A 25901-nucleotide genomic window follows, 5' to 3' on the forward strand; every position below is an offset into this window, starting at 1 on the left:
ATAAGCAAACCTTATATCTATCGGATTTTTTTATTTTTGCAATATTTATACTATTGTTAAAATGAAAAAAAAAGAAACTTTTCAGGGGTAAATAATAAATATATTTAGTCCTACATGTATACGCAAAAATTTTAGGGAATATTTTTTTCTTAACCCGTAACAGGGGAGGTGAAAAAGTTAGGACGTAACAGGGGACGTGAGGGTGAGGTCTCAAAGACTATTTAAAAATTTCTTAAACACTGTGTAATTAAGATACATTCCTGTAATTTGCCTTAGATGTTCTTTGAACTTTTGTTAACACGGTGAGAAATATTTTTGAATTTTAAATTGTAATTTACCTTTTCCGAGGACATTTTGCTTGAGTTTTGAGTTTTTTCGAGAAAAACCACATGCTGCAGTAAATAACGTATTACTCGCAATAAAAATTAATCTGTATTTATTGATGATTTCATTTTAGTTATTAAACACATAAAGAACATTTTAATACCGGAAAAATGATTATATCACCTTACTGGAAAATTTTGACAGCACCTAAACTATTAGTATATCGCGTCGTATTTTCAGAAATAATTCAGCTCTCATTGTCCCTGGAACATTCATTGCGTTCCTTTTAAGAACATTTTAAACAAATAGCAACCTTATTTCGAATAGTTTGCAGTTCTTCCGCATAATACGTATTAAATATATAAATCCATATCCACGGTATAAACGTTAAAAGCAGTGTCTACTACTACCGATAATTGTACCACTGAAGCGGAGATGAGGTCTCACAGACCGCTCTTAAAGAATGCAATGAAATTTAAACCAGATGCACGTGCCAAAAGATACTGATAAGTAAGGGGGTGTTCAAGGTCACAAAACAAAAGCTATTGTGAAAAACCATTCAATTGGACTAAAAACAAAGTAGAGTGGTGGGATAGGATAAACTTTTGAGCTGTCTGTGAGACCTCACCTCCACTGTTACGGGTTAAAATAACGGTTGAATATTTATTAATACGAAAATATTTATAAAACAATACAAGAAAACCTTATTATCGTGCTAAAGCAGAAGAACAAGGCCAGCGTTAAAAATAAAGTTTAATGTTTCGCCAAGAAATTGGTTAAAATCTATAGCAAAATTTAGCTGCAACCAACTTTTTGATGACAGGTTTCACCGATGTAGTGGTGCTTTTACAAACTGGCAACCACCAAAAGCACCATTACGTGGGCCAAAATTATCACCAATAATATAAATTTAGCTAAGTTTTGATAGATTTAAATTACTTCTTGGTCAAACATTGAATTTCATTTTAAAGAGTGTACAGGATACAGAGAAAAAATGATTAATTTTCCGAGTAGTTCTTTAATGATAGGTAAAGCACTTTGAATGTTCAAAGCTGAATTGAAAATAGTAATAAAATGTCACCTTTGCGCTGAAATACTAAAAAAAAAAAAAAGTTAAGTGTACAAAATAGCAGGACAAATGGCACGCATTATTTTCGAAATAACAAGGAAGAACCCCCTCTTTTATGCAAAAGGATGTAATTTTTGTATCCCCTTGACCTTCTCCGGTGAACATTGACTTAAGTTTTAACTTTACACTTCTTTGGGAAGTTTAATCATTTTAGAACCAAGAATTTTGCAGCTGAGTTTGGACATTTTTAATGCATAAAATTGAATAATATAATATGTCAAGTTTTGTAAAAAAGGGTTGTTCATTCAATAAAAGGTGCAATTGGTACAACTATTCTCCAAAATTTAAGTAATTTATTATTAAGCAGACATATATTTGGATAAATAATGACATTACCTACAGTAAATCCCTAATTAAAAATTATTCGTAAATGAAAGTACAAGCTAAGGAGCATGAACATAGATGTATTTCATTTGCAATGTTTTCCTACACTGTAAAAAAAAAATCTGGAAACGTTTCTGAGTATATCGTGCAGCTGCGGTTCATGAAATTTTCAAAAACGTTTCAGAGTATTTCGGAATTCTCTTTCTATAATGTCCAGAAACGTGTCTGAGTATTTCGGAATCCTCTTTCAATGTTTCTGAGTATTTTGGAATACTCTTTCTGTAACTTTCAGAAACGTTTCTGAGTATTTCGGAATCCTTTTTCCGTAATTTCCAGAAATGTTTCTGAGTATTCTGTGCAGCTGTGGTTCTTGAAAGTTTCAAAAACGTTTCCGAGAATTTCGGAATCCTTTTTCCGTGATTTTTTCTAAAATATAATTCTTTACTATAGTATTGCATACCATATCAGTTTCAATTCTTTCATACAGTGGCTCCCAAAAGTGTTCGTACACTTTGAAATTTTTTAGAAAAATCAATATAACTCGAAACTGAATTCGGATATGAACTTCAATATTTTTTCACATCATTCCCATGTCATACTAAATACAACCCATTGGTTTTTTCAAAATATTGACGGATCTTCTTTTTGGAATGGGTCAGAAAACGAAGAGACAGAGAAATAACACGCCACAAAAGTCATCTCAAATATTTTCGAATAAATTCATGATTAAAATTACCATATGCCATTTTATTAATATTTTTGCATTGTGTTGACCCTTGAGAGTTATTTGGCTTTAATTTTTTGTTTATTTATTCCTTAATATTGTGCTTATTACTGTAAAATGGCTGGCATTCGTAAAAACCCACAAACACCATTCAAAATTTGAATTTTTTCCCACAGTAGTGGTAAATTGGCTTGAAAGGTCTCTAAATTTGTTAATTTATTTGTTTGTATAGTAAAGTGCTTGATAAAATGCTTTAAAGAAAGGAATCGGACCGAAAACAAGGTAAGAAAAGGTCAACCAACAAAGTTGACAAAACGTGATCGGAGATTTAAAGTTAAAAATTTTATAAAAAATACACATTTGAGTGCAGTAAAAGTTTCTGCAGAGTTTAATGAAACATTTTACATTTAATTTTCACCTAAAATTGTTCGTCAAGTTCTCTGATTAGCTGGATTAAATGAGACCTCTTCCCGCAGAAATTTTCTTGGTCGTGCGAAAAACAGAAAGCTTACGCTTTTCGCCGCAAAATCCATGATAAATAAGCTAGAAACGTTTTAGAATCACGTCTTACTTACAGATAGAAATAAATTTAACATTTTTGGTTAAATTGTTGCATAACTGTATGTAGAAGAAAAAATTAGGAACTTAATCTTAAGAACTTATTTGGATCAGTTAATCAGGACGGTGGAGGTTTTCTAGTGTGAGGGTGCATATCAGCATCAGGACTTGGTAGTTTGTAATTTTTTGATGAAATAACGAATCATGCTGTTCCTTTAAATATTTTAAAAACCAATTTTGAACTCTTAGCCAAAAATTTGGTTATTGGAAACAACTTTGTTTTTCATCAAGATAACGATAAGAAGCACACGGTTTTCAACGTTTGCGTCTAGTGCCTCGAAAATTGTCCGAAAGTTTAGAAAATACCCCCTCAATCTCTAGATTTTAACTTAATGTAACGTATTTAGAGATATCTGGGAGCTAGATTTCGAAAATAGGGCTTTAAAACGAAAATAGAGCTAGAAACAGTAAGACTCGAAGTGTGGTTGAACACTTACACAGAAATTACGCAAAAAAAAGAAAGAAAAAGAATGAAATCTATTCCCATACGTTTAAAAAGTGTTATGAATACTGTAGGATATTCTACTAATTAATAACTTAATAAAAAGTTAGATTATTCAATAAGATATAGACATTTTATAAAGTGTACGAAGACTTTTGTGAGATGAAATTTCCGGCACTTTTTGGGTTTTTTATTTTTAAAAAATTAAGTTTTAATATTTTTGAAAAACTTTTCATGTAGTTTTGTTAAAAATTGATCATAGATCTTATAATTAAATACCCATTCCGAAATATTAACTCTAACCAATGGATTGGGGCCTATTTCGTTGAAAGTCGTAGGTGTACGAAGACTTTTGGGAGCCACTGTATATAAGAGCAATGAAACAAGCAATTTTAGAATCATTCGTGATTTTTTTTTTTTCTGAATTTCTAATGATAAATAGCATGGTTAACAGCATAACATATGCAAATTTATAAATTTTTGAAAATTTCTGAAATAATATAGTAGTTTCATTCCTAATCACAAAATCGTCAGGGGAGTCAGGGGAGAGGAGGGGGGTGCTTTCTCAAAAGTGGGATTGTTTGTTAAATAATCTTAAACCTTAGTTTTTCTCTCAATATTTTCAAGACAAAATTATCAACATATTGTATTTTTAATGCAGAACTTAAAAACATATCTTGTATCAAACTTGATAGCTTTTATTTTCGAATAAAATTTGACAGAACTTACCTACCCTTCGCGTTCCGGAATTCGTTCACCTCAAGTCAAATTCTCTGACGTACAAAGTGTACCGAAAAGTACCAACAGAGAAATTGGTGAGGTAAACTAATGTTAAGGAATTTTTTATTGTCAACCACATTTAACAAAATGAATAAGCACATGAATTAATTGCATAACTATGTTGCTTACTAATAGATAACTGGGTCATTTTCTAATGGTATAAATATTTTTTAAATGAATGAATAAATTATAATAAAAAAAAGATAAATAATACTGGCACATTTTTTGTGAAGCATATTACAATACTAGAAAACATTTGCATTACCATATTTTTAATGAATTAAACAATTGATTTTTTTTTTCTTTTTGAACCAAAATGTATGTACATCCAAGTATTTCGAAATACTTTTCTGTGATTGCTTCTCAAATATAAATCTTTTTTCTTTTGCGTAATTAATCAGTTTCAGTTGGTTACAACAAATAGTACACCGCGCACATAGGTATGTATAATAACTTTAAATTAATTCGATAAACCCAAAAACAGTTACAATTGGAGCCTCATCAAATGCAAATCAACAAAAATATAAACGTATGTAACAACATGTTTTAAAATATTCATTAATACTTACAAGTGAACATGAGCGAAAGAAAATCTAAGTACCTTCATTACAACTGAATAAGTAATCCAAAGAGTTTCGTTTCATTAAGTATAAACGTGTTGAAACTATTCACGCTTGAACACACAATATATATCTAATTATAGTAGCACTGGAAATTGTAAAGAAGCAAATGGTTATTAACTAACTTAATAGCTGCGTACATCGTCTAAAAAATCAAGGGCAGTCCAAAATGCAAATTCGTAAAATTAGTTTCGACACATTTTGCTACTCTCTAGACAAGAAATAACAAGCAATCCAACGCTAAACCGTTGCTGACTGCAGCAACCATAGATAAAGAAAAAAATATTTCCGACTCATTGGCGCTCGTGTTGGAAGGATGAAATACGTTTCGAAGCGTTGCGTCATCACTTCCGCTTCTAGATTTCTTGAAATAACAAAAAGCTTTCTGAATAATGAGGAGTTCGCTATTGGATGAAGGATTCCTACTACTTCGGAAACGTTTCCGATATATCCAGAAACGTTTCCGAAATTTGTTACAGTGTAAAAATAAATTAAAGCATATTTTTGAAGAACAATTTATTCTCCTCTATTGAAATTCCGATACCTCAATAGCATTTAAAAGATACAATTTATTAATTGTTTGATTTCCATAATTTAAAAAATAAATTTTGAGCATAGAGGACATATGTTTCATGGTCTCAAAGGTTTTAAATGATTGTTAAACAATTTCCTGGTCACAAGCATTTGTATTTGTTAAGTATTTACTAAAAGTTCAGACACGTCCCTGATGAATCGATCCTTACAGATTCAAGTCATTGACGAATTAAACAAGGCATGATGATAGCCAATATCAAAAAGTACGTTTCTTTACTTATACATTCACTCTTCCATGTCGAATGTTTCATTTCTGCATTCCAAGATCGTGCAGAAATGAGACATGCCCAAGGGTTCACGCCCCAAATATTTGGCGGTCAAATAGCCTTTGACGACAGCCGATGATCCCACGCCCGTGTTTGGTGAATCTGTACTTGTGCTATTTATTAATTTTTCTAGTACATTCAAGTTCCAGTGCCTCAATGACATAGGAAAAATACAGTTTATAATTTATCCATAAATAAATTTTTAGCTTGATAGACACTTATGACCCGTGGTCTTTAAAATGCTAAGAGACTGTTAAACAATTTCCTGGCCGCTAGCATTTGAAAATCCGTAGATATGTTAAGTATTTATTAAAAGTTCAGACAAGTCCCTGATGAATAGGTCGTAACAGATTCGAGTCATCCGCGAATTAAACAAGGCATGATGAAAGGCATTATCAAGCAAGTATGTTTCTTTACTTATGCACCCGCTCCTCCATGTCGACTGCTTCATTTCTGCATTCCAAGATCGTGTAGAAATGAGTCATGCACAAGGGTTCACGCCACAAACATTTGGCGATCAGTTCGTCATTGACGATAGCCGTTGATCCCGCGCCCGTGTTTGGTGAATCTCTTCGTGCTCCATAACACAATGAATAAGACACATTTGGATAATTAATGACACATGTAATCTTCAATTAAACGAGCTGATGTGTGCATCACATGACTTCCTTATACTCCAATTTAATGATAATAGCGCCTTTGAGTAAGCAAGGAAACACTAAATATTTTCACTCCTAGTTTCTTGCGAACTGAAGTAAAAACACGCTTTACATAGATTTATTTCCCCATTATTGGCAATTTTAATGTGATTCAGTGGTTAACTCTTTAAATATCACCAACATTGGTCGAATTAAAACCAGATTTAAAAAAATAAAAAAAAAAACGTCAAATTTTTCGCCAAGTTGGAGACAAAACTTGGCGGCAAAAAGCTTGGCGATATATCGCCAAGTGTTTGCCAAATTATAACACCACTTGAGTTAGCATTGAAATTAACAATGATTTCCCTCCAAAAAGGTGTAAAAGACCCCCTTAGGGACATCCGAATGCAACCAAAAGGGAATTTTCACAACTAGACCCCACTAGGAGTCTATGTACCAAATTTGAGTTTTCTAGAACATACCGTTTTGAGTTATGCGAGATACATACGTACATACACACATACGGACGTCACTAGAAAATTCGTTGTAATTAACTAGGGGGTCGTCAAAATGGAAAGGCCAATTTTTGAGTGAAAATTTTTTCACGACTACAATACTTCCTTTTTTGTAAAAGGAAGTAAAAATGATCTTAAATAAAAGCAGTAGCATAAGAACATGATTGTAGATGCATTTCAAGTTCAAAATAAATAAATAAACAAACAAACAAATAAATTAATTAATTAAATTAAACTAAAGTGTTTCTTTTTACAACAATTTATTTTGCTCTAATAAAATTCCAATACCTCAATAGCATGGAAAAATACAATTTATTAATTATTTGTACTCCATAATTTAAAAAATAAATTTAGATCATTGAGGAAATATTTGTTTCATGGTCCCAACGGCTTTAAAAGATTGTTAAACAATTTCCTGATCACAAGAGTTTGAAAATCCGTAGATATGTTAAGTATTTATTAAAAGTTCAGACACGTCCCTGATGAATCGGTCCCAACAGATTTGAGTCATCCGCGAATTAAACAAGGCATGATGAAAGGCATTATCAAACAAGTATGTTTCTTTACTTATGCATCCACTCTTCCATGTCAAATGTTTCATTTCTGCATTCCAAGATCGTGTAGAAATGAGTCATGCCCAAGGGTTCACGCCCCAAACATTTGGCGATCAGTTCGTCATTGACGACAGCCGATGATCCCGCGCCCGTGTTTGGTGAATCTCTTCGTGCTCCATAAATCAATGAATTATGTTATTTAATTGCCGATAACCTCTGGGTCATTTCCAAAGTGAATGCAATTACCAATCTGCCTTTATCATCCGTGGACCACGCGACGGCAAAATTGCTCTCCAGAGGTATCGGTATTAATTCATTCGAAGGGCATCTTCAACCCTGTCTGGAAGGCTGTTGAAAGCCACAGATGGAGATACAGATCGCCACTTGTTTATTCTCCTTTTTCAGAGCAAGGTGTCAGGATGTGCAGACGAGGGCAAGAACGAATAGGTTTAACTTATTGATCCCATCTTGGTTGAGATCTATCTTTCATGGATGGATTTGAAGACGTAACGGCTGATGCATTCAAATGAGCAATTATTGTGTCGAATTTTAATGCGATGGTCGGATATGTTTTCTTGTGGATTCGGTATAGGTATTTCACGAAAAGAGTCAGATCTGGTCATGTTGTGGTAATGCTGATGTCTGGCAAAGGCAAAGGGTGGTTTTCAAAGAAGATAAATATTTCGAGTTATATAATATTAAATTATTGTAGTTTTCTAGCTTAATTATCATTAATAGATGCATATTCAATTCACGATCTGGTTTTAGATAGTTAAGTATGAATATGGTTTCAAGAAAACTGATTTAAATGAGAATGATTTTTTTTAAAAAGATGATACTTTTCTTCTACTAATAACTAAGAGATAATACTTCTTTTACTGTTTTTCTAGTTTCTTATAATCATCTCAATGTTTCCCTTTGTTTGTCCAACAAATTTAGAGCAGATGAAAAACAAAATTTTTAGGAATACTTATACCGAAACTTTTGAAAAGGAATAAAAAAAAAATCTTTAAAAGCGTAACCAATGCGTAATGGAGATTAAAGTAAACAATCACATTTTTATTTTTAATACATATTTCTCATTTCATATTTCTCTTAAAAGTAAAGTAAGAATTTTTTTTTTAAAGAAAAATGCCTATAACACTGAGAAGTATAAAACAAAAAATCTTGCCTGACTACACAGTATTTTTGACCGGAGTACGGATTTTGTCCCTAATTTTATTACTGTTCTTAACCAGATTTTAGGCCCTTGGGAATTTGAGAGAATTTTTATACAGCGCATTAGATTCGCTAGAGGTGATGTAAGTAACGCCCCAGAGCCCTTCCCTATAACATTCTTACCAATCCTAATACGGTAGTTAATACGCGTATAAAGTCGGTTATAACCAGTGTGATTTCGAAAAAAAAAAAAAATCATTCAACAGGTCGAAAACTGAACTCTATTTTCAATCGAACCGAAATTTAATTTTTCAGATGATAAATACATTAGTAAAACAGTTTCAATAGTTGCTAATTTTTAAAACAAATTTTTTTTGTTCTTTTCTTTTCACTAAAAAGAAAAATGCCAGTTGATCCCCTTTTCATAACGCTCCCCTTGCCCTTTCCCCCCTTTTTGGTCACCACTGCAAAGAATATTTCAACACTTTATATTTTCTCTTTTTGGAAAATTAGTTGTTAAAGATGGAAAATTGAACTAAAATTTCAGCTTTATCGTGGCTTATTGGTAACGTGTTTGCCTCCGAGCCATAGTGTTCAAGGTTCTGATCCTGAAGAAATAGTCAGCCGCTTTGAAAAAGAAGTCGCGAGGTGATCGTTGTAACTCATTGCCAGACTCATTGACTTGCGTAATAGCAATTTTCTTGTTTTACACTTATTCATTTCGCTAATGTGCGAAGCAAACGCATGTAGAAGCCTTCAGAAACCCATTTTCCCCCAAGGTACTCTATCCAGAAAATAATAATAATTACGAAAATTAATTCTGCTTAGCGCAGCATACCCCTTTTTTTATTTTTATAGCCATTAAACACAAACAAAATAAAAAGCAAACAGGAACTAATAATATACACCTGATACCAAAAGCATCGAAAGTTATAGAGCATTGATTTTTATTAATAGTCTTTGAGCTCTTTATTTAAGATATAATTCGCGTTTAAAATTTTTCGATTTTCACATAGAAATTTTAATTTAGCAGTTTACATTTAAAACAAATATTTTTCGAAAAAAAAGGATGGGGTGACAGGGGGGGGGATAAAATTTTATATTAAGTTGAAATAGATAACTTAAAACTAAACTTAAACTTTTAAATTAAATATTAATTAGTGTTTCTGATACAATGTTGGGTTGCCCTACCTTTAGCTGCAATTATGGCTTCTGGATGTCATGTTATGAATGATATGAATTCATAAATGTTGAGTTCTGAAAAAAACCTGCTGCATTTCCGTTTCAATTCCTATAAAAGAAAACGAAATTTCTGTAACAAACACTTTTGGAATATTTGAATACATACTAATATTAATTTTGTTTGAAATATATTTAAAAAATATGTGTGTTCAAAAGCACCTTGGTTAAAACTTTATTTTTGTACTAAGAGAATGAAACAAGACAATAATAATTTCAGCGTCATTAATTTATTTCCGACCGGGAATCTTTTAACTTCATTGCTTCATTTCAGTCAGCGTAGAAACTGTAATTGTAACAGCGTAGAAACTGTGAAAATGTTCTTTAGTTGTGTACTTGAAACTAAAGAACATTTTCACAATCCTTCTTTTTGCATTTAAATAAAATAATTGACCACACAGTTCCATAAGATTTCATGTTTAAAATTTTACCCTTTGATATTGCTGTGCCTTTACTTATGTTCGATTCTTTAATTATTTTTCCAAAAAGAAACCACGCATTTGTCAACGAAACAAGGTATTGATCAATGTTCAATTCACATTTGATCTATTTCGTGAAATATACTTGTTAAATATATAGGTTATGTTACCTTACCCTGTATTTTAAGTAAGATTTTAGATAATATAAAATCACTAACATATATTAGATATTTTAGTCTAATCAAGTTGGATTCGTTTACTCTGCAGTTCACAAAGACAAAAGCATTTTATTGCATTATTTACTGTCCAACTTCCAGTATTACTTGCACCTTGCAGATGTTTACCATGGGCGGGAGGGGGGGAATTTATATTGACTTATATATTTAGTTAAAATTACACTTCAAAATTCTAAAAAAAGTTTATCTGTTACGGTTAGGATTTTAGATAAATGGTTTAGAAGAAAAAGGCACAGGACTAATACGTATGTTTAACAGATTAGAAGCTGTTTTGTCAAAGACTCTTAAAGCCCTCAGAATACAACATGAAAAGGTTTTAACATTGCTCGTATATTTTGCAGCATAGGGTTGCAGTGGCGCACACAGGAATTTCTCAAAGGAGGGGGGGGGGAGTAACCATTCCCATATCATACTCCAATACATATCCAAATATATTCTTTTGGTTGTATCGATTGTTGGGAACAAATATAATTAAAAATATATGTATTAAATAATTACTTAGCATTAGTTAATAAAATAAATTTATGAATAACAAATACTTAATTAAAATACCTGAAAGCACACGAATTAATGTATTTACTTTTCTCATCGTTAAAAATAAAAGCAGCGAAGCAAATTCATCATTCTAGAACAATTTATGTTCACATACAGTTTGATTTTTTAGGGGAAGAAGGAGAGAAAATAATTTTTTCATTTATTGAACCTGAAATTATTTTTACCTTTGCTTGGATTTTTTTACGCACTACATACATATGATTATAGTCAATTAAAAAAACTCGAAAGCCATGTCCGGACCCTATGGACCCTGTCCTTGTGTGAGCCACTGATAGGGTGTATTGTGCCAAGATATATCCGCAATATCTGGTATGTCCAGGAACTTTCTGGTAGTGGCAAAAGTCAGAAAATAATAAAAGATTCGGATGCCAGACCTCCCACAATTGAAGATCCTCCCTCGAAGCCAATGCACTCCTCTGAAGTTGCAAGAATCAGTTGCAATTATTCGCTTTTCTCTGCTTCCTAACTATTACCACGGGCGTTGTCTTTGACAAATAGAAAATAAATCACTCCACGGAAATCAAAAATTGCTGTATCAGTGGGTACTTATGATTTTTTTTACGGGCCAAAATAATGTTAATTCCTAACGGAATTTACCGCCGCGGCATTTTGTTTGCTGTTCGAACAACAGCAGCGGAAAGGTTGAAATGTAGTCCAGATAACCCTTGAGGTCAGAGCCCATAAAGCATGTCTGAAGTAAATCCCGGTTTCGGAGTTTCGCATCCTCGATCTGCCGCAATTACCTCTGATTTGATTCGCCTTCGCGACCCACCTAAATATTAGGGTGCTTTCTCGGAGTGACACCATGAATTATTGGTGAATCGGCTGACTTTTGGCTCCTACGATGCGATAGAATTACGCACTCTGGAATTCAGGTTCGCAAACGCGGAACACTGACCGGTTTGGTTTGTAATTCACTATTTTACAGCAAGCAGCTTGGCTTATGATCTTCAAAAACAGCATACACTGAAACCTGACTACAACGATACTGTTGGGACCTAAAAAAATATTGTTTTTGAAAGGTTATCGTTATAAAGAGTTTGATTGTTTATACAGTGAAACCTGTGTATAACAATACTGTCTACAACAATAAACCTGACTATAGCGATATTGTTGTTGGTCCCAGCAAAATTTCAGCATAAGTAATCAAACTGTCTATAACGATAACCTGTCTGTAACAATATTTTTTTAGGTCCCAACAGTATCGTTATAGACAGGTTTCACTGTATTGACATTTTGCTGGGACCGAAGAATATATCGTTATATACAGGTTTATTGCTATAGACAGCATTGTTATACACGGGTTTCTCTGTACCTAGTTTTATGTGAAAATTTTGTGTTATGTGCGGAGATGCCCCGAAAGGAGGTCATGGGAGGTGTCCTCCCCAAAATTTCCTTATTCGGAACATTTTGCTGACAATTTAGCAAATTCGCAGACAATATTGCAAAATTGAAATTATGTATTTTTTATTTTCAATTTTTAAAGTATTCTTTTAATAATGTCCAGTATTTCTTCTCATTAGATGTTACGTACGCATGAGATGTAAGCATGTCCGTATTTTATCATTCGGTAAAATTAAAATTTCATTCGACAAACTGAAAAATTTCCCCCTCCTAAAAATTTTAGTTTGTGGAGCCTCTGGTTCCTTAATTATCCTCAGTGCATTTGTAAAGGAGATGCTCAACAAGAAACACCTTAAGCTCAAAGGAGGACATTCAGGCTAAAAATAGCAATTTTTATCCATAAAAATGTTATTGAAAAGAAATCAAAATTTTAGTTTTTATTTCACATGGACGCAGATGATGAAAAATACTTTTAAAGACAGAGGAGAATAACTCCATCTTTCAATATAGGAATTAAAATTTTGTACTTCAAGGCTTCAAGGGAGGGTCCGAACCCAGCGAGTACCCCCTGTCCTTTCGCACTGGATGTTAAGTGAACTAATTTCTTGGTCTTTTTCTGAAGATTAATTAAACTCGCTTGATACGAGGACTGCTAACGATTCTAAAACCAAATCAGTTCAACTGCCATTATTTTAATGAAAGGAATGAAGCCTTTAAAAAGATAATACAACAGCGAAATCTTCCATCTTTCTCGAAAAATTTGCTTTTCTTCAAATAAATTTTATGAACGTGAAAACTTAAATAAAGAAAAGAAATAAAATCATCAATTTCTTTACTATTCATTTTAAATTGTTGTGAAAAATACAAAATGTATTACCAATATTTTTCACGCATTTATTCGTAACAAAAATAATCCAGATGCATTTTAAGTTAACCCTAATCCCATTTGAGTACCATTTAAAATAAAGATTAATTGTATCTCATTGGACTTTTAGCTGTATGACATTTCATAATCGCATCGAAAAGATACATTCTGACAAGATAAGTATTATGATTTATTTTCGATTCATATGAAATTGATTGTCATGGAAAAGAAGCAAACCAGACCTCATTTTCAAGGTTGGTCGCAGAGAAGTCTTCATTTGGCTTTCTCACTGTCAGTTGATTTATAACCTATACGATTGTGAGTTGTCTAAACCTGAATAAGGTCAGATTTCTACTTTCAGCATGTAAATGCAATTTTTCATTCTGATAAGAAATTTCATCTTCTCGGAATGTGAATTGAGCACTAATCATTCTCCTTTTAAACCAAAATAGTATTTTCAAGTTAGTAAAAAAGGAAAGAGCGTTTATGTAACTTTTACAGTCATATGTTTCTCACACAGATAAAATAAGTGTCTGCGAATATAAATCTGTTTTATAGCCTTTTAAATACATGGCATGATATGCGTCATTTTTTTGTTTATTAATTATGAAAAATACGTTACGTATTATGACATTTAGCAGTTCTTTTTTATACCGTCGGGAAGCTTGAGCATTTCTTTTTAACTGAAATGATATTAGATGTGGGGTCTGGTCGTCAGGTCCAAAAAAACCAAAATATCCACAGATTGAAGATGCTATAGATCCATGGGTCCGACAGGTAGAAAGTTCTGAGGACTAAAGGTCTGAGGGACAAGAGTTCCATCGGGCACAAGATTGATGGACAGAAAGTAGATCTCGTTTTATTGTCAGACAAAACAAGGTCTTCCGGAAGGCTGGATATAAGGTCCCACTTTTTTGAGTTGTGTGGACATAAAGTTTCGTTTTCTGAACAAGTTGGGCATGAGGTCCAAAATATTGGAAGTTCATCCTTGGCTTCTGTATTGTTAACTGTAAGCTGAAACATTGGCAAGCATTTTCTTATTACTTCACTTCACTCTCCGGGGGCCCACTGTACCTATCACTAAGTGATTTAACCAGTTTAGGACCCCAGGAGCTTTATTTTAAACATTCAACATATACATTTCAAAATACAACATATAACAATGCACACATATACAAACAGAAAAGATCACAGACAATTACAGTACATATTGACAAACAGACATAGAAGCACAAAACAATTCGAAAAAAAAAACATGCTATAAAACCTGATGCAGAGAAGATAGTAGAGTAGTCGATGGGCACATAGCTGGCGAGTTCGCCGTTACAAAAGTACATTTGATTATTACGTCGTGAGTAGTGTTGTATAGTAATACATAATGCACTTAAACTGTGAATGCGTAAGTATATACAAGTTATAAAGTAATACAGTATAAGACCAATAAATGCCACCGCCGCCCACCACCAAGCAGCATTCAAATGTGATAAGGAGCGATTTCGGATGTGGAATGCTGATGAAGTCGCCATTTCAGCGGTGTGGCAATCGTGTGTAAAAAGTAAAATACCCGGAACTGGGCGATCGTGACAGATAATGATATAAATAGTTGGAATTGTACAGAGCTAGCGAAATCGCCGTTGCAGGCGTACATTTGTTTATGTTGTGGTGGTTAGTGAGAAGAGAAAGGCATATGTATAAGAATTGAAAGGGTGTGTACGTAACACAGGTGGGTTAGCTAAGGAACTTTTCACACTGCACTGCATCTGGAACATAGTTTGGGGAAATGTTAGGTACAGAGCTGACGACGTCGTCGTTACATACATACTTCTGTTTATATTACGATGATGAATAGGGAGTGGAATTTAAAATGAACAGCTTACAAAGTAGTTTAGTGTAGCATGCTAGACACAGGCACTATGAATATCGAAGCATAATCATTTTCTTATTAGTAGCATGTAATAAAATTAATAGGCAGTCAGTTTTTTAAAAAATGCAAGGAGAGTTAGTAAAAATTAAAGAAATAAAAAAACCCGGATTCGGAGTTGCCATGTTTTAAACGACTCCGACTCCTTTATCCCAAAATCAATCCGACTCCGAATCTTCGACTCCGACTCCACAGCCCTGCTTTTCTCTTCGTCTTTTCTTGTCTTTCTTCTTTGTATTTTTTTTTTTTTTTTTGTGAATTTTCATTAGATAATTTATTTCTAAATTGTTCCTTTCTCAAAAATGTTACATAAAAAAAAAACGTACTATATATTCATTTGATTGAAACACAGAATCCGCAAAACTACTTGAAAGTCCATCTGCCTTCTTTTACAGCTGCAGCAAGGTGATATAAAACAGAACAGCGAGAGCTACTTTCTCTCCTTTTTCCTGTTTTATTTCTTTAACTATTAATTGAAATTTACCTGATTGATAAATTTTACTTTTTCGTCTTGAATGATATTTTTATGACAAATTAAGTACTGTCACGCACTTATTTCGTCCTGACAGCTACAGCATTGTAAATAAATTTTGACGTTTAGTTAGTTATTTATTTTTACGGGAAAGAAATCTACAAGTTGAGGACAAAATGCTGTTTCTTTTCTTTCTTCCCTTTTTTTTTCGTATATTTTCAGTCTAGAAATTATTTTTGCATTGTTTTCTTGCTCAAAAAATAACGGAACGTGCTATCTATTCATCCGATTGCATCAGATAAATCGCAAAACTGTTTGAAAGTCCATCTGCCTCCTTTTACATCAGGGAAATAAAAGGCGGGGATACTGGGAAATACTTTTTTTTTCTTTTCATAACTTATTAAAATTGAACTAATAACCTAACTTACTATTTGGTACTAAATAGTACTTTATGTGAAATTAAACATATTTTCAAGCATGGGCGTGTTCAGGGAGAGTTTTCGGGACATATTCCCCCTCCCGTGGAAAGCAAAAAATAAATAAATAAATAATAATACAGTCGACGCTCGATATAACGACCATCTCTGTCCCAGAGAAAAAGGTCTTTATAACGAGTGGTCGTTATAAGAGGTATAAATTTAAAAAATGTACACCGTCATCATGCATGCCCATGTAAATGCCCAATTTTTTTTCATCATAGGAATTTTTAGAAAAGTCGTGTGCAAAATATTATGACAGAATATTAAACAAGTTTTAAAGTAGAAAATATAGGGAGGAAAATGTTACACACTTTCAAATCTGCTACTACTACTACAACAATTTCTGAAGATAAAACCAGAAACAGAGGTCTGCCTTTTTAGCAGACGTGATGTTTGCAAAACATTATTTTATGTTTCAGATATAGGTGATAAATTGTATTTCTCTTGCTTTCCAAAGAAACATTTAAAAGTCCCTCGAGAACCCCAAATCTTTAAAACCACTAAATTCAAACACCAAACTACCAATACATCTGTCAACTCCCTTTTCTTAGGAATCTGGAAATTTCTCGATTTTTCCTCCCATTATTTTTTCTGTGCTAGCTGTGGTGAATGGTAATCTCCCCCTCCACCCCTCTTAAAGTTGGATTTGACATTGAAAACTTCAGGCAGATGTCCGTAAACAATAATGTCATTCCAAGCTACAAATTTGTTTTATTGGAAAGAACACAAGAAATAGCGTCCGCTGATTCGGTCGCTGTATTGGATTAGACGATACAGAACGGTCCTTATAACGAAAGCAAATTAACATAGAGTTTATAGGAACAAAGTTGGGACTTTAACCACTGGTCGTTATAATGGGACGGTCTTTATAATGTGGTCGTTATAATGAGCGTCGACTGTAAATAATTTTTTTGACAGTAGAAAAGAACTAAAACTAAAATTACCCCCCCCCCCTTCCCCCCCCGGAAAGGTTTTCCGGCCATGTCACAACTCTCACGGGTTTATTTCGTTCATATTATATTCATAATTTTTAACGTTTACTTCGTTATTTATTTCTACGCGAAAGAAAGTTAAATACGGGAAGCAAGATGATTTTTCGTCTATGTCCTTCCTTTTTTTTTGGAAGTTTTTAACGTATAAATTATTTCTGATTTTTTTTCTCAAAAAGGAACAGAAAAAACTAATTTAAAATATTCATACTGTCTTTTCATTCGATCGCATCAGAGAAACCACAAAACTACTTGACAATCCATCTACCAGCGAGCCTTGCATCTACCTCCTTTTACAGCAGGATGATTAGAGGCGAGATAACGAGACAACTTCCTTTTTGTTTATAATACTTTAATCAAAATTTAATTAATGATCGATTTCTTTTTTTGTACTAAATGAAATAATTTACAAGAAATCAAACATAATGTCACATATTTATTTATTTCTGTTCAATACTTTTTAACTTTTAATTCATATTTTTTAAGGGGAAGAGGGAAAATTTATTTTCCTTCTTCTTTTCTTCTTTTTTTTTCTTTTTTATAATGTGTTACCACAGAAATTATTCCTGAATTGTTTTCTTTCTCAAAAAGTATCAGAAAAAATATAAAAAATGAACATACTATCTATTCATTCGATCGCATCAGAGAAACCGCAAAACTACTTGAAAGTCCATCTGCCTCCTTTTACAGCAGGGCGATAAAAGGCGGGATGGTGGGAACAAACACAATTCCTCCCTTTCCCCTATTCTTAGCCAGATATCACGTGCTTAGAGTATTTATTAGGGCCATAAATTTCTTGTAAAGCCCGTGCCTCCGCATAAGTACCACGTGGTTCCGCAAAAGCGCACGTGGTACAGATTTTGTGTAAACTGTGACGCTCTTCATTTTGGGTGGTCGAATGTTTTCTTTTTGACGCGTGAAAATGTAAACCACGAAAGTTTTGATTTCGGTTTTAGATTTAAAAAATGTCCATAAATGAATAAATATCTTCGTGGAGGTCTGCATTAAAATTATGTCATGTATTAGCATTTTATGTTTCGAGAAATTCAAATGTTTGCTGTTTAATATAATTATTTTTCTGTCTCTAATAATTTTTCTTTCGGATTGAATGCATGCAGCTTTATCACAAGGCTATCATTCCACTTGGAACATCTTCAATGATTTTGGACGAGTGAAAATGTAAACTACGAAAAGTTTTGGATTAAAAAAAAAGGCATTTGTGAACTAGTATTTAATGTATATGCCATTGAGTTTTGCATTAATTGCATAGGTGTTCTCAAAAAATGTAGAGTAAATTCAAATAGTTGATAATTATAAACGCAGTTTTTTTTAGTACAAATGATGCTCCAATTACATGAACCAAGGATATGCTGCTGGTGTTGGTGGCTGATTTTTTGAAAAGATTTAAGTACTGATCACATTGAATCACTTGCTTGTCCCAAACACTCAAATAACTTTTATTATAATACATTATTTTTCAATTATGTATCTTTTGCATACGTCATAATTTACACATCGAAGTCATCAAACTTTATATATATATATATATATATATATATATATATATTAGGGTGGTCCTTATTTATATGGGAAATAAAATTTCGGAATTCAACAAGTGATGCCCCCTAGTTTTGTGACACTATGATGAAAAGTAACGTGTGCAAAATTTGAACTCTATCGGTCAATAATAACACGTTCCCCTAGGACGTTGAATTTTTATCACTTTTGAGAATTTTCGCACAAATCTTCAAGTTTTTACTTCAGACCTAGTACATCATTTTTCCTAGGTTTGTATTATTTTTACAGTGTAGTAGCACTAAAATTGTCTTTTTAATTACATTATATCATCTAAAGATTTTACATTGAATAAGAATGAAGTAATGCTTTAGAAACTTTACCTAAATCATGCACTTTTCTCAAAGTATCTCGATCGTGTGTATTTCTTTTTCCTATTGTTTTGGACTGTCTGTAAAATAATTTGGTTTTGTGACTTATATTTAGTAAATTGGTTGTAAAATTCTTCGATTGATTGTCGCAGAATCGGAGTCCGACTAATTGTCGGGCACAGAAGTCGGACTCCGGATTCAAGCGCCCCTACATTCTCAGCGTCGGAGTCTGGAGTTTGTCGTCAAGAGCTATTTCCAACAAAATTTGTTTGAAGTAATTCCGCCTTCAAGTGCGGAATCTACATTGACTTTGAGTTTCCTCGTAGGCGCTAATGTTAAGGGATTTGAACTTGCTCAAAATTGAACGGAAAATTGTTCAGATCAAAAAGATATTTTATGTACAAGTTTTTCATCAAAAGCTTTTTCCTACAAAGTTTGTTTCAAGCAAATTCGCCTCACAGTTCGGAATTGCCTTGAATTTCCCCATGTTAAGTTTTTGTTAAGTTTTTGCATAATGTTAAGTTTTTTTGAACTGTTCAAAATTGAAAAAAAAAGTTCAAATTTAAAAGTAAAATATAGGAATGAGGTGTCCTCGCCGAGATCTTTCGAACAAAAAAAAAATTGTTTGAATCGGATTATTCACTCAAAGTTTTTAGGGGGGGGGGGGGCAGACAGACAGACCAACAGACCGACAGACATTTTCCCCTATCTCAATACCCTACTTTCCAATCTTAAATTTTTCGATATTTATTTAATTATTATCATTACTATTATTATTATTGCTTTTTTTTTTGACTTTTTGTTTTTTTTTTTTTGTTTTTTGTAATATTTTCAAGCTGCATTAAGCCTTCTTTCATGCTTTTTTCTTCTTTCTCTGACTTTTACTGGGAAAGTAGGCTAAAAATGAACTGGAATAACGATTGTTGTTAAAATTTATAGAGTAAAAATAAAGTGTAGTAAAATTATTAATAATAAGAATAAAAGAAATTAATAATAATAAGAATAAAAGAAATTAATAAGTGACCTCTTTCAATGAGTGAAGCAAAGAGTTAAATGTCTAATAAGACACTTAACTCTAAGACCGTAAACGTTGAATGACAAAGGTATAAATCTTTTAAAGTTATTCGAAAACGAGTTAAAAGTAACTTTTGATAAAATTAGATTCATAGAGTGAAAAAAAGTTTCGTTCTTTACAAATCTTGCAATTAAAGCTAAAATGTATGCTTTTTTTTTTTTTTTGCAGATACAGGGTGTCGGAAAAGCCCTGACACTTTTAAAAATTCATAGAAAAGCAACAAACTGTCGTATGAATATGCGGTATGCGGTTTGCGCCGTAATACTTCACAGGTTCAAGAATGTTTTATGGCATCGTGAAAAAATAAAAAAAAAATTAAAATTAAAAAATAAATAAATAAATAAATAAATAAGAAGAAATAAAAAAGAAAAAAGTAATTATAAATAATTGACATTGGCGTCTGTATCGTTACAGTATAAGAAAAAAACGTAAGGCGAGGTGTTAAATCATTTTGTTAAACAGAAAGCAATACCTTTTGTTACCAGAGTTAAACTGGTGCACCGCATGTTGCTCGAACAACATCCACAAACATTGCACTCATTGAACTCTGGCAATGAAAGGTATTTGTTTTCTGTTTAATAAAATGATTAAACACCTCACATTAAGTTTGTTTTTCTAACTGTGACTATACAGCTGTCAATGAAAAGTACTTACAATTTTTTTTTTCTTTCTTTTTCCTTTTTTCATGATGTCATAAAAAAATTCTTGAACCTGTGAAGTATTATGGCACGCACTGCATATTCATACGACAGTTTGTTGCTCTTTTTTACAAATTTTTAAAATGTGTGAAGGACTTTTCGGACACCCTGTTCTTTTACAAAATCTTCATTACTCGAATCTATGTTACCGTCATAAAAGCTATTGTACTAAATAAAATTCTTTTAACTCATAAACAGAACCCTTCAGGTTCGACTGAAAAGTGATATTTTTGGGGCTCATGGGGGGGGGGGTTCTGACCCCCTATCCCCCCCATGGCTACGCTACTGCTATTATTGTATATTCAGTAAATTACCACCCATTAGCAAGGGCTAAATCAGAAATACATGAAATTCACCGCCAGCTCAGTCATTTCCAGCTGATGACTGAGCTGGCGGTGTATTTCATGTATTTTTGCTTTAGCCCCGGCTATTGGGCCGGTAATTTACTGAATATACCATGCCTTGCCTTCAATCCTCGAGTTGAACCGAACAATTGCTTCGGTCACTCGTCTGGTCTGCGCTAATTCTATATTAGCTTCCAGTTTGTTTGACACTCTTGGCTTCCTTAAGAGGTTTTCCATCTCCAGCTCAAGCACTTTCCTATGCCGGGGTGATGAGTAAGCACGAAATGATAAGCACGAAACTGCAGTCCTTGGCTGGAAATGACTGAGCTGGCGGTGAATTTCAAGCACTATTAGTGTACTTATTTTTTAATTACCATTATTTTAATGATGTAAGTTTTCTTTTCCAAAAAGTTTTTTGTTTTTGTTTTTTTCTTCTCTCAAGCCTGAAAATTTCGACACATCTGCAGTTTCAAGCTAAAATTAATGACTCTCTAGTTATTAATCAATCTGCGGCGGAAATCCAAATACGAAAGTTTAATTACGGTTGCTCCAAGCTTGCGTATTCCTTCAAGTACTCTTCTTAAGCGCTAAGTTAGTTGATACCAACTTATCAATATTAAAATCTAAAATGACTGAAGCCAACAGAAAATTACTCGATATCGAGTTATCAATATTAAAATCGAAAATGAGAAAACGTTGAGTTTTAAATCACGTAGACACCTTCTCGCCTCACTTCGGCAACCCTCTCCTCAAGGTGGGGTCGGGAAAACTGCTCGAGAGTACGGTCACGTGATTGGCTAATGAATCACAGAGAATTTGTTTAATAAGTCTAATTGATCTACGAACTCTGTAAACTTAAATCATCATTTAAACTTAATATAAAGTAATTTAGGAAGTCCGATTAAAGGAGAAATTTGTTTGACAGTGAACGAAAGTTAAGAAGACTTGACAAATGCTGGGATACGGAAGAGTTAAGCTTTGCAACATGAGAAGAATTCAAAGTTTCTTTTCTGTTCTGAAGTTCATATTTTTGACTAATAATCAATTCTATTTAGCTTTAGAGACATTCGTAAAAGCATTTAGCATTCCTGATTTTGTTTATCTATTTATTTTGTGCTGAGACTCATCCAAGGACTATATTTCAGAACTTAAGCAGTGGGTTATCAACAATCAACAATTACGAAAAATTTTACTGTTTGCTGCACAAAGCAAAAGTAAAATTATTTTACTTTTTTTAATACTAGTACCGCAGTCGTTTGTGGTCAAAACTTGACCAACGGGGTCGTTTTCAAAATTTTAAAAGCATTTTTTTTTTTTTGAAAAAGCATACTTAAAAACATAGAATTTGATCATTTTTCAAATAATTTGACTAAGTCTAATATTGAAAAAAAAAAACTTTAATCGGTGCGCTTTCATTGTTTACGCTTCTTCCGATGACATCACAAATGACGAACTGCCATTCAGTGTTGCCATTCACAGACCACAATATTTAATTCACATCCTTACTCACCAGTACCGGCAACGATATGGTTGATAGCAAACGTAGAACGCAATATTTAATTCGCTTCTTGATTATCATAATGAGGAAACACGGTAGAAAGATGCACCAAAGTGCATCATTTGTGATGTCATCTAGACCACGCCTTGTTTGAAAAATTGGACATTTAAAAAAAATAATTAAAAAATAACTGTTGAGAAAATGAAAGAATTTTCTGAGTCCATGTTATTTTATTTATTTATTTTTATTTTACTTTTTTTTACTTATTCTATCCATTTCAGTGACTAAAAGTACTACTTTTGACTGAAGGAAACAACCCCATTGTGGAAAAACATATTTTTGCATGTATGAAGCAACGTTAGTTTTAATGGTACGTAGGATATATCCGCAGTTAACAATTTTAAGCGAGTAATTTATTGTACAGTATAATCACATATTAAACAATAGATGAAAAATATGCATATTTATTAACCAGCACTTGATATTTATAAACACGCAACACCCATAATATAGATTTTATTTATAACTAGCTTTTACCCGCGGCTTCGCTCACGTTGATGTAGTCAAAGGCCACGCCTTGTTTGAAAAATCGGACATTTTAAAAAATCAATTAAAAAATAACTGTTGGGAAAATGAAAGTATTTTCTGGGTCCGTGTGTTTTTTTTTTGCTTATTCTATCAATCTCAGTGACTAAAAATAGTACTTTTGACTGAAGGAAACAACTTTATTATGAATAATCTCTGCGGAATATGCAAAACCGCCAGATTAATCTCATTCTACTGTACATACACTCAGGGGCGGGAAAATTTCAAGATTTACTCACTACTTTTCCTGATGTGGCTAGTGTATTTTAAGTGAATATATTTTTTGTTTAGTTTAAGCTAAATGTAAAAGTCTTTACTTTCAAAAATGTATTTTAATTTATGTAAAAATTTGCAAATAGCAAATGAAATTTTCTTTTTCTTTCTTTCTTTCTTTTTTTTTTTTTTTTTTTTTTTTTGCCTCTGAAATAGAGAATTTTTGTGAAAAATTTCCTAAAAAAAGGAGAAAAAAAGATACAATTTATTTTTGTTAAAAAATCTCCATGATGTGCATACCCGAATGATACTAATAATGAATATTTTGCCACATAATGACATAAGGTCGATGGGCTCCAGAATCCAAATGGCACGAAGAAGGACTAGTTTAGTTGCAAATAAGGCTTATGAAAAATAGATTTTGAATAAGTAATATCATAAATATATTTATTTTAGACACTTTAAAACATTTTTGTTAATAGATGTAAATTTTTTTTCCCTAATAGCAGAAAATACAGCGAAATCCCGTTACAACAAACTTTAAAGAACCTCAAATCTTGTTCGTTGTAACTGGAGTTACGCTGTAAATGAATTCATACAGGAATGTAATGGATATTAAAACGGAACTGAACGTTTATTTCGTTGAATCGAATATTTCGTTGAACTGATAATCGCCGTAATGGAATTTTACTGTATTAAATTTCAGATAGGCGCCCGACAGTATAGGTGCATATGGGCCCAGCATTTCCACCTTTGGCTCAGAGAAAATGAATAGAACTTATTGGAAACTTTCAGCTAGACACAGAGGCGAATTTCTCTCCCTGACTCAATAGTTGCATAAATACTAAAGCAATAAAATTGGTGATAGAGAGAAAAAAAAAGGACAAAAAACTATGGATAATTCTTAGAATGAAAAACGTGGTTGGTTTTTTGCAATCTGTAATACGAGTAAGTTTAGAAAAAGGTTATTGGAAGAAAAAAAAGAGGGGGAAAAGGAACGCAAGGGGGAGACGAAAAAGCAAAAACATTGCGGAAGTTTAGAGGGCAGGAAATCTCAGGAATGAAATAAAACTGTCAATAGAAGCAGAAGGAAAGATTAATGACTGTGGAAGTCAGTAATATCAAACCGTCTCATCAACGCTAGGATCAGATTTCAGAAAATTCTTCGAATGCCTGTTTATGTTCCGTCCTCCATAAATAGAGCCTGAAGCATGGTAAAACATCTGAAGCATGGTAAAACATAGGTTGTGCACTGTTTTCAAAAAAAAAAAAAAAAAAAAGCAATGGCGTGCAGAGTTGTAATATTTTGCCGTGGAAAACAAAAAAAAAAATCGATAAACTTAACCAAAAATTGTCAATTTGTAGGGTTATTACTATTATGTAGAAAAAATCCTTCAAGAGAAGAAAGATCTACTTATTTCTTGTAATTTTGGTGAGAAAAAAATACTGTGAAAATTGTTTAACACGAAGCTGAGGACACCGGAATGTTTTCTCATGTTAAAAAATTTTCCCGTTAAAAGATTTGCATTTAATGACATTGTACAGTAGGCGCCGCTTAATGTGATCACTTTGGGACAAATACAATTTGATAACAATAACCGACTGATAACAATAACCGAAAAGAATCCAGGAGACACAAAATAATGATTTTTTTCCAATTAAGGTGCATTTATTTTGGCAACCTCAAATTAAAATCACAATGACTCAACTGAACGCAGTTTTAAATTATAAATTATTAAATTAACAGAATGGAAATATCTGAATTTTAAAAAGTTAAAGCTAAATAATGCAATTTTTTTTATCACATAGTTATAGGTGAAGTAAAATATGACCGTTTTCCCTGAAATTCGTAAACCAGTTTCAAAGCACATTCTGCTTTTCTATCTTTTCCAGCATGGTTTTGCATGTTGTTTAAATTTTAATTTAACTTCGCTTTGTTTTCAATCTCGACATAATTCTTTAATAGTTCACAAAGTAATGGCAACAATGGAGGTCCTACATCAATGCCTGCAACATGTCCAGCGACTGAATTTTTTTAGGTGCAAAAGAAAGTTTTCTTAGGGAGAGTCTGTGGTCAATGGGGGGCGAACTTTCTGTAGCTTCATTCCTAGAAAAATTTTGAACTGCTATTGAAAACCACAAAATGCTACAAAGAAAGTTAGTCTCATCAGGGTTTGCCTATGTATTTCTGTTAATTGAGGAACAAAAATGTGAAAAAAATTTAAAGTTTATGAAAAGTGATAACAATAAACGAAGACGCCGATTCCAATATCCGACTTTTTTAACGTGTGTTAACATACAAGTGTTCCGGGACTTCGTGATTCTGATAACATTAAGCGAATGATGACATTAATCGTGATCACATTAAACGGCGCCTACTGTACATACTGTCCGAAC

General features: G+C 32.8%; 1 long non-coding RNA gene across 2 annotated transcripts in view; it reads right to left on the bottom strand.

Annotated features, from left to right (window-relative positions):
• Window positions 1–25901, bottom strand: part of LOC129221996 (uncharacterized) — a 555093-nt gene that overhangs the window by 279717 nt on the left and 249475 nt on the right. For both annotated transcript variants that reach the window (XR_008580560.1, XR_008580559.1), the window contains exon 3: window positions 9878–9977. This is a non-coding gene — a long non-coding RNA (uncharacterized LOC129221996). The remainder of the gene's footprint in view (window positions 1–9877; window positions 9978–25901) is intronic.

Source organism: Uloborus diversus, chromosome 5, assembly GCF_026930045.1.
Source record: "Uloborus diversus isolate 005 chromosome 5, Udiv.v.3.1, whole genome shotgun sequence".
NCBI classification, from domain to species: Eukaryota; Metazoa; Arthropoda; class Arachnida; order Araneae; family Uloboridae; genus Uloborus; species Uloborus diversus.